The sequence below is a fragment of the Eschrichtius robustus genome, chromosome 11 (genome assembly GCF_028021215.1).
Source record: "Eschrichtius robustus isolate mEscRob2 chromosome 11, mEscRob2.pri, whole genome shotgun sequence".
In the NCBI taxonomy this organism is placed as follows: domain Eukaryota; kingdom Metazoa; phylum Chordata; class Mammalia; order Artiodactyla; family Eschrichtiidae; genus Eschrichtius; species Eschrichtius robustus.
The window spans coordinates 79,495,611-79,511,589 of NC_090834.1; the positions used below are offsets into that span (position 1 = coordinate 79,495,611).

General features: G+C 39.6%; 1 protein-coding gene across 8 annotated transcripts in view; it reads left to right on the forward strand.

The window, feature by feature from the left end:
• The window catches only part of GAS2 (growth arrest specific 2), a 159,788-nt gene that overhangs the window by 123,044 nt on the left and 20,765 nt on the right, over nt 1-15,979 (forward strand). The gene's annotated exons all lie outside the window — the stretch shown is intronic.

A 15,979-nucleotide genomic window follows, 5' to 3' on the forward strand; every position in this document is an offset into this window, starting at 1 on the left:
TCTTGAAACTACTTTATGATAACTAGTTTAGATTTCAGAAAAAGTGTTGTTGAATGCATCTACTTATCCGTAATTTATTTCTGCACTCATTCACCAACTGCACGAGCATGAGACATGTGCAAAAAACTTTTAGAAATCTCAAGGATATAGTCCCTCTGTAAGCTGTGTTTCTTTATAAAGATCATGCTTAATTATATAAATAATTGGTCACACACTACTGATAATTCTGACAATGAAGTATAACTTAACCGGTTATCCACATTAATAATTGACAAGCAGGAGAAGGAGATGAGTTCCCTTAGAACCACTTCTAAAATCTCCTCAATGAACCTGAAAATGTTATAGAACATCAGAGCACATGACTGTGTCGGGTGGCAGAAAAACACCACACAGAACTTTCCTTGGACCTGTTGAAAGTCGTTGCATAATGACTTGTGAAGCAACTTACTGCTAAATGAATGTGAAACCTAAATCCGTTGCTCTGATCTGACTACGACAGCCTTGACCCCCATCTATCACCAAAATTGACTGAACCACTCTTCCTAGCTGGGTGTGAAGTTTCCCTTTTGACTTTTCAGATGTCACTTGGTTAAAGAGGAAGATGTTGCCTGACAGGTTTTCTTTGTTCAAAGAACATGAATGTCTGTGTTCTTTTCACGACTTAAAATTGCCACACCTCTCTTTGCTTTTCTCTTTTTTAAAGAATTTTTCGTAAATGGCATGAGTAAAGGGCATGAGTATTGAACTAGAAAGTCAGGAATGTAGTTATCTGATAACCCTCATCACAGTGCTTCACATTTTAGGGTGAATCTCTATAGAACATATTTGAAGTTGGTATGATTTCAGTAGGCGTCGTGGATTTTATAGGGGAGGTTTGCAATGGAGCTGGCAGGCTAGTTCTTTGGCGGGCAGTTAACGTCCCTTTGGGAAGGCTAAAAACAGTGCAGAATTCTCTTCTCTCCTTTTCTTTACCTTCCCTCTTTCCCCTAAGAAGATGAGTAGAGGAAGAGAGCATACTTTGCTAAGTTTTGGGGGTGGGATCCCCATTCTGGTCTCTTGTTTTTCTTTCAAATACAGACATAGAATGACAACAGGGACATTGTCTTAATTGAAGTGAAATGCACTAAAATCAAGCTCAAGACTTGCTTCCTGGAGGCATTTCTCAGAGACCCTATAATGCCCAAAGCAAGAGTTTGGAGCTGAGCTTTATCATTGGGTGGGTACAGCCCCTCTTGGGAGTTACCTCTCCTTTCACCCGTGAATGCAGGAGGTTCTGGAAGAACAGTAAGAGCTTCCTAGGCTGTGACGAGCACAGTTTAGAAAGCTTTGCTGTACGTTGGACCTGCAGGCTGAAATAGCTAGAGGCCAGCTGAGGCCAAGCCCCTAGTCCTTCCTCCTCCTGGGGCTGCAGTCTGCTGCTTGCTGTTCCACTTTGCTCTCACACTATTCCCTACAGGGATCTCAGCCCTGTGGCCCCTCCAACTTTTGCCAGGGAGGCTTGCCAAACTATCTTCATTCCTGAGTCTCATCACCCAGTTCTGTTCCCAGTTTTCAGTTCTCCCTGCCTCATTCAAACCCCTTTCCACAGGTGGGACTTATGCTCTCGTCATCTTTGCTCCTTATACCCCATGCCACACCTCAACCTTCGTTTCTGAAATCTACACCAGCTTCGGATCTGGCCAGGTCTGTATAGGCCTAGAGTTGGGTGCCTGCTTTGGGACTTGTTTGGTTCTCTCTGAAGCAAGATTACCTCTTCTGCCTACTGTTGTTGGCACTTCTGAGATCAATTTCCTTCACTCCCAAGATACTGCTTTTTCACCCTCTACCCACAGCAGGTTATAAAAAAGGTGGCAAGCATCATTTTAACCACTTAGATTACAGCAATGTCCACATAACCAGAGGCTAGTGCGGGAGCTGTTGATGTACTTAAAATGCCTCCACCCGGTGTTTGCTGCCCAGACATGTCCAGTTAAAAACATCAACACTCCATTTTTATTTTACATGCAACTTCCTATTGTTATCTGCAAGCCTATTTACTCTGTTACATGTTTGTCTCCAGAATAACAGGTGTTTTCTCATATTACTAGGCATTGGAACTTTTTATTACAAGTGGCTTGCCTTCATCCATGTTCTGTCTTTGATTTCCTTAAAGTGAAGGGCTTTCAAAACAAGTCTTATGTCCTTGATTAGAATACATTTAGTGTGTCATTTTAAACAGAGCACTTTTTCCATATTTTAATAGAATAATTCCTGTGGTTTTGTTTTTTTTTTTAATAGCAAAGCATTTAAAGATTTATCCAAGAAATGCGTAGTTAAATTGCTTGGGAGAGCTGGGAGAGTACTTAAAGCTGTACTTAGTACATTGATTTGAAGAATTTAGATCATGTTGGGGGAGACATCACAGTTAAGTTAGAGCTCTACCTTTCATTAATCTTTCAGGTAAAACATTTTTGGGGGTTAGATTTGGCGGTGGAATTCCAAATAAAGTGTTACCTATCATAGGGTTTTTCTATTAATGTGGACTTCAGGAATCAGAAAGAGCTATCAGGAGAAAGAACAGTCTGAAATGAGACTCAAATAATAGTCTAGGTTAGCCGAAAAAGAGTAGAAAAGAGAGTGTTTCAATCAGAATCAGAAAGGAAACAGCATGCACAAAGGCTCAGAAGCGCCAGAGAAAAAAGGATAGGGAAAAAGATAGAAAGGGAGGAATGGGAGCCAGAGATAGAATGAGACATTATCAAAACTCTTAGAAGTGCAGCCTTCAGAGCAGAGGGCGAGGGAGGGAGGGGGTGAAGAGAGGCTTGTAGCAAAGGGGAGAAAGGCAGGCAGACGCAGAGCCAACTCGTGAACCACCTGTATTATGAGAGCTTTAGCTCCTGAAGGCAGTGTGGAGATAAGAATTTTTTGAAGGGGAGAGATGTGAGTAGACTACATTTTAAATTGCTAAGGCTATAGTGTGGAGAATGGATTGAAATGATGTAAAATTGGAAGAATACCATCCACCCATATTGCCTTGAAGAGTGTATGGGTCATGACAGGGGCAGTTCAACCTGGAGACCTATCTGATAAAACTTCCAGATATAATACATATTATGATCTACTGGGCAAGGCTCTCTATCTTGGTGTATAGGTTATTTAACGTTGAGACACTGTTACGTTCATCTTTGTCCCTTAAACAGAATATCGAAAAATCGACATGTTGGTGTTGGCTTGTTCTGACACATCTGCCTGGCATAGAGGAATTGGCTGGGTTTCAATAGGTCAGAGTTTCCACTTGTTAATAAGGAGTTTCTTTGGTGAGAATGTTACGTAGAATAAAATTGTAAGTTACTCCTAGAAACTAGAAGAGAATGATGGGAAGTGGTGTTTTTATATTTTACAACTGTTTGTGTGTGTGTGTGTGTGTTTCTTAAAACCTCTGGGTGATATCAATTGACAAGAGTCAAATAAGTTAATTAAAAGGCACAGGCTGGTGCTCCTATCAACAAGTTTTTAGAAATGTGTTACCCTAAACTCTTATTCTCCAAATGTTACCCAGATTCTCAGCTCCAGGCCTGCCTGGTGATTTAGCACATGTTTTGTTTAGCATAGCAGGGCTATAAAAAATACAGTGCTCTGCTCCCAGTAAGCCCAGCAGTGAGGCCAAGACATTTTCTATAAAACTGTTTCTTGGGCCAAGAATCCTCCCCAGAGTATTCTTTGGCCAGTTACAAATTTCTTTCCATGAGTTCATTACATACATACCCAGAAAGCAGTGATTCCAGATGTGCAGCTGAGTTCAGAGCTTTGGGTCCATGTTAACACAAGTTACACTCCTCCTGTTAAGTCCCCAAGAGTGGTCAGCAACAGGAATGAAGCATCTATTATGTCCCAGGTACAAATGTCATGGTCAAAGCAGTAGACAAAAAAGACTCTTTTCAAGTTCTGAGAATGAGGAGACAGACAAGAAATTCATAGGCCAAGGGTAAGATAGAAAAAAGCCAGATATAAATATTTTAGGCTTTGTGGGCCATATGGTTTCTGTCACAACTACTCAACCCTGTTGTGTTAGCACAAGTGCAGCCTTAGGCAATATGTAATGAGTAAGCATGACTATGTTCCAATAAAGTTTTATTTATAAAAGTAGAATGAGGGTCATATTTGTTTTATGGGCTATATTTTGGTGACCCCTGACATAGGTCAATAAATAAATTAGCTGTTCTCATGTACTAGTAAGAAATGGAACAGAATAGGATAATGTGGAAGAGAGATATTGGGTGTAGCTGCTTTGGCTACAGTGGATGGAAGACTTCTTTGTGATTGCGTTAAATCAATGTCCAAGTGATTAAAGAGCAAGTTGTCAATATCATCTACTCTTCTTTCTCTTAAAAACATACATGAAGGTATTAAAGTTAAATTGCAGATTACATATTTATAGGAGGTAGAGACCATATAGAGCAGGCTGACATGTACGTGGACTCAAAAATAATTGCACTGTTGTTGAAGAGAGTTTCAGGTATCTTCCTGTAATGCCTCAGCCTTCATTAATTCATACTTCCTTTGAATTTCCATGACATTTATTAACTGACGATACTCACATAGTATTGAGAAGAAGTGATATTGGTCAGTATGTCTTTTGTATATGCTGCCTTTTGTGTGTGCTGCCCAGACGTGTATGGACCCTGTTTTATACTAGTTTCTATCCTGGGTACCTATTTTGGTGTCCTTACATTGTTGGCACACCGTAACTGTGGGTTATCATTTCATAAGGATCAGAAAAGTTAAAAAAAGAATGCAGCTAGAATTCCAACAAGAAATGGCTCAGATTGACAATTTGCTTTCATAATGTATCAAAGATGGTAAAATACTCACTGAAGAAAAAGGAGAGGTATACTTTGAATCTCAAGCGTCTCTCTGATAAGATCTGTAGGGTCAGTTGTTTTATGTGTAGTAGCTGTTAAATCCTGAGCCATAAAACAAATCAGAGAGTGTACATTTATCGGTAACACAATGTGACATTTGGCTCACTTGGTTAAAGCAGGTGGAGTAATCTGTTAGACAAGAGGCATTACTTCTTGTGTGTAAGAAGATGAATAGGAATCATGGCCTCATATCTCAAAGACCCAGTTGGAAAGGGACCCGAGGTTTAATCATACAGATAAAATAAAAGAAGACAAAATGAAAGCTGCCATAAGACAGAGCATGATTTCAACCACAGATTCAGTAATTCACTGGACAAAAATTTGCTGCATACCTACAATGAGCTGGGCACTGTTCTAGGTACTGATGAATTTAGAGACAGGTGGATCCATGTACATTGGAGTTATCTGGAAAACTTTCCAAGAGAAGGTGGAAATTCTCCAGTGTCTTGAGAAATAAATGTAATTTGAATGTGGCAAGGCATTTTTTGGAGAATAATAGGGTAAGTGTGGTTGAAGAATAGGAAGAACTCAAGAGATGTTTGAATAGTGAGTGGGCCAGTTTAGCTGGAGATCATGTAGAGAGTTTAAGGAGGGGATAATGTGAGAAAGGTAGGTTGGGGGCAGCTGTGAAGGGCCTTGAATGTAAGCCAAAAAATTTACATTTTAACCTGATGGCAACAGACAACAACTGGAGATGCTGATCAATAGCATGATAAAATTGAAGTTTAAGGCAATTAATCTGGGAGAGTCATATATAGAATTATAGACTGGAGCAGGAAGAAACTAAAGGCAATGCAACTAATTAGGAGGCTATTCCAATTGTTCATAGGATGTGACTATTAATTAAAATGGTGGCAGAGAGAGTAGAAAGAAAAAGGATGGACAATGTAAATAGTAGTTTGAAAGTAGATTTGATTGGATATTAATAGAATAGAGGGAAAAGGCAAAGAAGAGACTAGAATTTTGAAAATGAAGATTTTCTTAAGATACATTATTTTTTACCAAAAAATTTAAGAGAAGAAACATTGATAGCTTAAAAGAGTCCCTGAGGTCAAGTGATTCTGCCATCAACTTGCTGTATAACCTTGATCAAGCTATTTAAAATCTTTGTGAGTTATCTGTAATGAGAATTATGATAATATTCATTTTAAAGGACTGACCATTGTTTCACTCATTCACCAGATACTCTACAAATTCTTTTCTAGCTCCTGAAAATAGAGTAGTGAGTAAGGCAAGGTCACTGCCTTTAAGGAGTATACTTTCTAGAAGAGACAGATACATTTTAAGTAAGCACATATAACAAGGCAATTTGGGGTTTGGTAAATGTTAGAAGGAAACATGTGATGTAACATAAAGCAGGAGGGGTTATTTTAGGAAAAGCTCTAAGGGATGGCCTCTCCTAGGAGGTGATATCGGAAGTGAGACTTAGATGTTGAGAAGGAGCCAGGCTTGAGAAATTCAGGGAAAACAGTTTAGAGGTGACAGGAGGAACAAGAGCAAAGCTTGGCTTAGTTGAGAAGCAGGGTAGCAAATTTTTTACCTCATATTTGAACAATTCTGGGAAAATGGGGCCACTCTAGGAGCGCTATCTACAATGGTAGTGGTTGGCTGTTAGTCTGTGGGTGGACATTACAGCAGATTTAAAAGGGATACCTGCCCTCTGGTGTGCTCCATGGATCATTTTAATCCTTTTAATAGGCTTTCCCCAACTCTTCTCAGTACCATGGAGAAAAGGATGTATGCGCACATTGGTTCAGTGAAATGCATTAATATTTTCTTACGTAGGAAACAAAAAATTCTGAGAAGCCAGCTTCTGTCAAAGAAGAGAGTTCCATTTATTTATTTATTTTTGCAAATGAGAGGGACTGGAAACAGGGAAACAAACAGTGTTCTGTTGAGAGGGATGACTTGCATATTTTAGTTTGGTCTGTTCATTCTTATATAAACTAGGGCAAAACAATGATCCCATTAAGTGTTATCTTTGCTTACTTCAGTGTTTTTCCTTTTGGGGAAAAAAATCAAACACTCGAATCAGGAAATACTTTGATTGGTGTGGGTTTAAATTCTATCATCTCCTCACCCACAAGAAAATTCTGAAAAACAGGCCCTAGAATTTTGTTCTTTATGAACTGTAGTCATTTTTTTTTCGTTGTTCAGTCCATTCTCATAGTTTAGAAGGTGACGGAGAGACAAAAAGGAATAGAGTGAGAAGTTTTAGATCTTGACTCCCTCTACACTTAATCTGGTGTCTCCCTTGTTCTGCTCTAACTATATTGACTTCTCCTCTTTCAACACACTATGTTGTTTCCTGCTCAAAGGCCTCTGGAAATACTGTTCCTTTTCCTGGAATGCACCTCCACTCACTGCCCATTGCCTAACATCTCATTTTTTAGTTGTCACTCCTAATGTTTCATCCTCCAACAAACCTTCCTTCCTCACATTGGACCCCTGATAGATTAGGTTTCTCTGTTAAGAGGTACTGATCCTAAGCGCCCTATAACTTCTTCTTCTTTCACTATTAAGGATCTTAGGGGTGTGACTTGTGTTGGGGTTGCTCACTGATTCTCTCAGTACACATACTCTCCAGTACTTGGTCTTGCATATGAAAGTTGCCTAATAAATATTTGTCAAATGTATGGCACTAAAATAAACAAATATTAAGGCATAACACAGGATTTTTGAAAGTTGAGGGACTCTGGAAACAAAGCTGTGGAAAAGTAACATCATAAGTTGGCTGTGAGTGACAGAAACAAGCAAAACATCAGTGACTTAAAGAATATAGATGTTTATTTCTCCATCATGAAAGTCCAGCGCTGGTTTGATGACTCTGCTCCTCAAAGTTCTCAGAGACTCAGTTGCTCCAGCTCAACACTCTGCCATCGCTAGTGGTGGGTCTCAGACACATGGTCCAGGGTGGCTCTGTGTCCCAGGCAGAAACATGGAGGGAAGGGTGAAGAAGGGACACTTAAGGAAAGTTCCTGATTCACTTGATTGTTCTGCTTACATCTCATTGGCTATAACTTAGATATGTGGCCATATCTACCTGCATGGAAGACTAGGAAAGTAGCCTTTATTCTAGTCAGCTGTGTGCCCAACTAAGATTTCTACTGCTCTGGAGGAAAATACGAGGGTCTAGGGATCCACCATGTCTTTCCGAGGAGGTCAGGGTACACATCACAGAGATCAGGCATATCTGAATGACCACTTAGCAGATCATCCTGAGCCCTTGGATTTAAGGCTTTGATTCTACAATTTGTAACAAAAATTAAAGGCATAAGAGTTACTTATTACTGATACTAAAATGATCTGTTCTTTCGAGTAGTGGTTTTTGTTTTTGCTTTGTTATTTTGGGGGAATCCATACAGGAGACTAACGATGAGGATGGTTGTAATAAGGAATAGCGTGCTTTTCTCATGAAATGTATTGACTTGTAAGCAGTCTGATTCTAACTTAAAGTCAAAATTAAATTCAGTCAGCCTTAGAAGTCTTTAACTTTCAATAAGTATGGTAAAGGAGAGTAAGTGTGATTTAGAAATCACAAAAGGAAAAAATAGTCACAGCATCTTATATTTATTTAATGCTTGACTATTTACCAAGCACTTTGAATTAAGGGCATTTGACCTTATAACAAACAGCCTCCAAGGCTAGTGAGATTTATAGATGAGAACCTGAGAAATTAACAGACCAGAGTGGGACAATTTATAAGTGATGGAGTCGAGATGGAACCATGTTCATGTGATATTAAGTTCAATTTCTTCTTCCTGTCCCCCAAAGCATGTCAAAACCTGGTGAGTGAACATGTGGAAGTATGGATAAGGAAAGATGCATCTCCTAAATGCCTTGTTGCTAAAGCCTGCAATAGAAGAGGAGAACATTACAATATTTATATGGGTAGCCGATATTCTTTAATCCTAGTTCTTAAAGAAGTTTCATATGGAATCTTCCATGGCCAGGGCTTTTAATTACTTAATTACTGCAGCAAGCAGTGCACGGTGGCAGGGCATACTGTCCTTTGACAAACAAGGGACAGCACACACACACACACTAAAGACATGCTGTGGTCTACACTCTGGTTTCACTAAGCAACCAAGAGCTGATTTCTTTGTATTCTGACTTATTCTCTGAGCTAGGGAGGTCTCGCACAAGGCCTTTCAGAGCTAGACTTTATGGAGAGCCATATGAAATGAAATTCAAGGGTATTATGGCTGTTCTCACAGGATATCTATTTCCCGACACGTGTTCCTACCTCTGCTGTTGTAGCAGGTCATGTCTGAGTGCAGCTGCCACTGGCCTGATTCAGAATTTTTCACTCACACCTTTAATTAAAATTTCTAGCAAGCCCCATCTATCATTTCTCTTTTGTAATTTTTCTCCCTCAGAGGGAAAAGCTCTTGCGGATTTATAGTGCTTTTGTTGCTACAGGAAGAGATTTGTAACCCTTTAGCAACTCATAGATTTTCATTGGTAACCTTAATGGAAATCAAATCACAATTGCTGGTCTGTGCTTTTAGCCAAAAATGTGTGAGTAAACTCCTTGAGGTTTATAATTTAATTCAGTGTAATACAAAGTCCAAAAGTGTAAAATCAGCAGGAATTATTTTTAATATTTTGTAACAAAGTAGTTCTCAACTTGAGATATCTAGATTCCCTGTGTCTTGTACTTACAGAAATGGGGGTTCATAGGCTAATTTTAGTATCTCAAAAAGCAAAATGGAACTTGTACCTTCACCAAAGGCAAGGGTGCATGAGCTCACCAAAACATTAGGCTTTAGGTCAAATCAGTATAATAATCATTTCTTTATACTAATCAATGGATGTTCTATGTAGCATTTTTGTTTGTTTTTGATTAGTTAAAATGGGGACTAAGTTACTTCTTAATGAATAATTTTTTCAGACAGATTCTCTCAGCATGATATGTAAAAAGAATGCAGATTTTAGAATAAAATATAAGATGGAGACCTGATACTGTTTGGTCACTTTGAGCGAGTCATGCAACTACTGTGAGAATGAATTTTCTCAACTATACAAAGGGGATTAGTGATATCTATGGCAGATTCATTGTGGGAGCTAGAGAGGAAAGCTAGCCCAGCAACGGGCACATAGTAGTCGCTTAATTAAAGGATGCTTATCATCACCACCATCATCATCCTCAAAGTTATCTCATTCCATCAAAACATGGGGGTTTCAAAGAAAAATAAAGTAAATCACTTCCTTAGTTGAGAACCTATTGGGTAGCACGGTTTGAAGACCCAACAAAGATAAGACTCAGCTGATGTGGGCAAAGCCAGCTTGAGCAAGTCATGGTGTTGTTAAAGGGCTCCTGGTCACCATCTGTGAAAAGGAAAGTATTGGATGCTGATCTGTAAGGTACTTTGTAGCTTAGATAGTTTATACTCCTCACCACCCAACCAAGATTTCCCCTCCCCAGCGCTGCCTTACGAGGACAGTGATTTCTTGCAAGTCTTCAGTGAGCCTAAGTCTCCTGATCTACAAAATGGATATAGAAATATGTGCCTTCTGGATCTGTTGCATATTAAGAGCCTGGCATATAGTAGAAATTGCTTGAACTGTAAGTGGCGGCTGATCACCCTAAAGGGTCCACTCAGCCCTTCTCACAACCGAGGTTTCCTAGGCTCTTCACCTTCCTGGCCGTCCTCTCTGGGCGCGCTTGAAGCGGGCTCTATCCTTCCCCCACTATGCCTGGGAATCAGACCCCGTCCTGCACACAAGTTCTCAGAAGGGGTCTAGGTCCTCTGCCTACCTTCGATTTCCACTCTCCTGTAAGGGCATTTAACCTTCACTTCTGAGACATCTCTCTTGACACTCTTTCTCAACTGGTTGTTGCCTCTAACTGTGAGGTCTGAGATCATGGATTAGAGTCATTTGCAGACCATATTTCATCTTCTGGCCGGGCCACAGAAGGCTCCAGTAAACCTGAGACAGGCAAAAGCCTGTGGTTAAATTGCAAGGACATCCTTCCTCTTGGAGAACAAAAAGGGCAGGGGGGATAGAACTCTAAAGTTCTTCTGTCACACTCTAAATGCTTCATCTTCAGAATTCTGAATGACAAAGACAGCTTGTTTGGCCTGCGAGAGTCGTGGCTGTTTTATCATCTAAACCCAACCTACTCTGTGTATCACAGACTCACACTGAACAACATCCTTGCTGATGGAAAAAAAAAAAGCCAAACAACCCACACACTCAGAAAGTACATCCCTGCAGGCTGGGTGGACAAAGAAGGTCAGGGGCATAAAGCATCTAGTGCCCTCCCACCCCCTCTTTTTCTATTAATCCTGGGTGGGCGGGTAGTGTGTCCTCTCTCACACACTCACTTAGTCTCTCTGATTCACTCTGATATAGTATTCTCATTGGAAACTGTTCTTCCTTGCTCCTGACACGTTCCTACTGTATCAGAGCTGCCAGATGGCAGCTGCTTAATATTTAAGAACAATATTACATACAGAACAGAACAGTATTTGTGCTGATTAAATAACTTTGCTGATGTCTTGGGAATCAGGGAATGCCCCAGTCACCTCCACAGCTGTGCCTTGACACTTTGTATGGATTACAAGGTTCTTTGGGAACTCTGCTAAGTGTGTCTCCACCTTTACTTTTGTTACTACATTGCAACACTTGGAGTTTTTGCTCTGAGCTCTCTGCCGTTCAAAGTACTGGATATTATGCCACCTTCATTGGAAGGGTTGTTAGCTTCCTGAGTACCACTCTTCAGAATGATGTGCCTATTGGAATATAAATGACAAAACAAAGCAACAGACAAACAATTGACATAGATGGTTTTACTTTTATGTGGGAATTGGCATGATAATTCTGGAAGATATCAACATGTTAGCACATCCAGGAATTGCTTTCATGCTGATATTGACTATGAGTTATATGTAGTGATTTGAATGGATTCTGAATACAATGAGTACAACACATAGGAGTCAGACTTCTTGAAAAAGTCCTGTAGAATGACTTAGTTTTTTCATGGGGAGGTTTGGTTAAAACCCGAGGAAAACCAAAACAACAGCAAAAAAAGCCCCACCCTCTCATCTTCCCAAAGGCAAGCCACTTTTCTTGTGCCACCTCAGAATAGTTTAAAATGTTCCTAATTATATCTCATAGTTATGTTAAAACAATCACAAGCTTTTCAGACCTTCCTTCATTTCTAAATTCAGATCTGCGTTTACATCAGTTGAGTTTAAAAAAATAGGAAAAGGAGAACTTTATCTGAGCTGTCAACATCGACTTGTATTTTTTAAGCAATTGCGTAGATAGAAGTACTGGTAGAGATAACTAAGTAGCCTTGTGGTGGGGTTTTGAAGATTAACTAATAAGACCAGCAAGGGATCTCATCACTTAATAAGTCACTGTCAGTCCGTTTATCCACTTACCCACACAGCAAAAGGTTGTCACTTGTTCATTATGTGCAAGGATCTGTGTTCAATAATAGTAATTTAGAGTTAGTATTAATGATAAATCACATCTCGAGATGTATCTTGGACATTTTGCTGAAGTCCTAGAAGATAATCAGTGATGTAGGACAGAAATGATTCTAACTGTATCTACCACGAACTTCTATGAATGTTGTTGGCCTTGCATGGAAATGCTGTTTATGGAAATAGACAAGAATAGGTTCCTGCCTCTGTCACTGAAGTCACAAAATTGACCACAAATGGAATAGAACACAATTGAGTGGGACATTAGCGGTGTTGGTGGGCTGCAAACTTGTGTCTCCTTCAGTGGCAAACATCACCTTCATAACCTTCTCCACAGCTATTTGTCATTTTCAGTTCTGTCTTTGAGGACTTACCAAAAAGTGAGAAAAGGCTTCTCAAACTACTCAAAATTTGACTCTCATAGTCACTACCCTATGGATTCTCAGTAATTGCTGTGTATTAGAATCACCTGGAGACCTTTAAGAAAAATACCCTTCATGCGAAATTCTGATTTAATTAGTCCAGGGTGAGCCTGGTCATCTGCATTTTAACATGCATCCTAGTAATTTCCTTCATTTCCCCATATGAATTATTTTTCCTTAATGCCATGAAATGGGCACAAGGTGTTATTACAACTGATACATTTGTAGCGCTTAAGTTTGGTGAGGAAGAATGGAAATTAAGACAAGATCCCTGATCTCAAAATGCTCGCAGACTTTGGGCTCTCTGAAATGTATAACATGAATCCCACTTCTGTAGTTCATTATGCTGTGTTACCCTGGCCAAGTTGTTTGATCCCTCTGATCCTTGGAAATTAAACTACAAAAGGAAAAAGGTAATACTTTCCCTGTAAGATTGTTAAAAGTATTAAGTGAGATAAAATGCTCAACAGAGAGTGACAGATATTATTGGATTCTGTTCACCAGCATTATTATTATAAATGGCATATGTATAATTTATATAATTACATACAATATATGCAATTTATGTTCATATAATATGCATAATTGTACGTCTACATACCCACATATATGCTACATATTTGTTACACAGAGAAACAAATATTCGAGAATAAAAGATTTATTCAGAAAACAAAAGCAGCTTAATAATTTTAAGTCCAATAAAAGAAATACAAGGCAATGGTGAGAAATGTTGGGGAAAAGCATGTTTACTTCTTTTGTTCCAGGAGAATTTAAACAATGCAGCACTAAATTTTTCTGCAGGGATGAACCCACGCACTTATGTGCTGCTGCCCCCTAGTGCCTAGATTCAACAACTGCAATTTTGCTACGCGTTCCTTTCGTTGACAGGTTTTTCAGGGTTGGAAAACAGCTTGGTACCTTGTTAATTATTTTGAAACAGATGTTAAATAACGTTGAGATGTGTCTGTGGGAATTTATTTGTTCCCCTTCCCTTTTCAAGTATGTAATAGTTGATAGCTTCAGGCCCAAGCAGAATGGGTTACTGGCTCCTTGCTTGTCATGTGGCTTGTCTGCCTTTAAGGTGTCAAGGTGTATCTACAAAGTGAAATGGTGTACATTTCCTCCTCAGCTCTGCATTTTAGCAAGGCACTGCTGACCTACAAGAAAAAGGAATGTCCCCACCACTTTTCCTCTATTATCACTCTTATTATTCCTATAGGAAAGTGTTATTTTGTGAGTCTTGCATGTTATTTAATCTGATGAGAATTTTTTTTTTTTTTACAGGAGTGGTTTCAATATGATTTTAATCTAACTTCATATGAACAGTCATATGATAATAGAACAAGGTTTCTCAAATTTGGCACAATTGACATAGTGAACCAGACAGTTCCTTTTTTTTTATAGTGACATATTCTGATTGATTTTATTTATTTATTTTTATTTTTGGTTGCATTGGGTCTTCGTTGCTGCGCACGGGCTTTCTCTAGTTGTGGTGAGCAGGAGCTACTCCTTGTTGCAGTGCACGGGCTTCTCATTGCGGTGGCTTCTCTTGTTGCGGAGCACGGGCTCTAGGTGTGTGGGCTTCAGTAGTTGTGGCTCGCGGGCTCAGTAGTTGTGGCTCGCGGGCTCTAGAGTGCAGGCTCAGTAGTTGTGGCACACGGGCTTAGTTGCTCCACGGCGTGTGGGATCTTCCCGGACCAGGGCTCGAAACCGTGTCCCCTGCCCTGACAGATGGATTCTTAACCACTGCGCCACCAGAGAAGCCCCCAGACAGTTTTTTGTCGTGGGGGGCTGTCCTGTGCATTGTAGGAGGTTTGGAAGCATCTGTGACCTCTGCCCACTAGATGCCAGGGCAACTCCCCCTCCTAGTTGTGAAAACCAAATACATCTCCAGAAATTGCCAAATGTCTACTGGGTTGAGAAACACGAATGTGACAGCATGTTATGGTAATTACACATGAACAGGTGATTTTTATACTTTTTAGTAAGTCTAGGGTTTGCACTAGTTGGAAACAGATTGTATGATGCCTGGTGCATTGTCAGAAAATTCAGTCAATCTGTTCTTTGATTTATTCACTCACTCACTCATATATTCAAGAAAGGCAGTATCATATATTAATAAGTGGTCTGAGTTTGAATCCAGCTCTGCCACTTACTAAATTTTGTGATTAAACAACTTGACATCTCTAGGTTCAATTTTCTTCAACTCTAAACTGGAAAGAGTAGTTATATCTACTTCATAAGATTAGTGTGAAAATAAATGAGATGTTGCCTTTAAAGTCCTTAACACAGTATCTACTAATTAGTAATTGCTCAATAATTGTTGGTTATTGTTTCACATATATTTTTAGTAAATTCTCTGTGCCGGGGATGATGCCAGTCACTAGAGAGATAATGCTGGTTAATCTATTTTTCCAAAATAGATTAACGTTGTGGTGGAGAAAGAAATTAAATAAAGATTTACATAATTATTTTGATTGCTATTGTGATAGATGAAGGAGAAGAACATGGCCCTATTAGGTGTCATTTTACTGGGAACGATACTAACATGACAGAGATGCTTTTAGAGAATCAACTGCTAGTCAATAATCAATCAGCTGAAGTACAGAAAAATCCTACTTCCTGGAGCCGTATCATGGCCCCTAGACTAAAAACCCTATACCACCTTATACACTCTGAAATTAATTAGCAGAAAAGACATATGTTTTACCTCTGAAATATGTTTTACCTATGTTTATAACTCAGTTTTATGCTGAGTTATGAAGTAAGAGTTCAGAGTGAAGGTTTATTATAACACAATAAAGTGTTCTTCTAACTTGGCATGATATACAAGCATGGACCTCAGAACCTGTCCTGGAAGTTGCTCTAAAGGGATGAAATGTTTGGCAAGGCAGTTTACCTTCTGTGTCTAACTTTTCTTTGCTGTCAAATAGGGAATGTATACCCTCCCCATTTCGTCTACCTTACATCATGTCCCACCTGGGAATCCAGGGTACATTCTGGGAAGAAGTTAACATCAATCCTGGGGGGTGGGGGAATGAGGTAATTGGGACACTATGAAAAATATTCTATCAGGCACAGCCCGCTGGCCCAGGCCACCATCTTTAGCCCAGACTGCTGCAACAGCTTCCAAGCTGGCCTACTACATCTACTCCGTCCTCCTTTCTATGTAGCCATCACAGTGCAGCTAGAGAGTGCTCGTAAAAATGCAAGCACA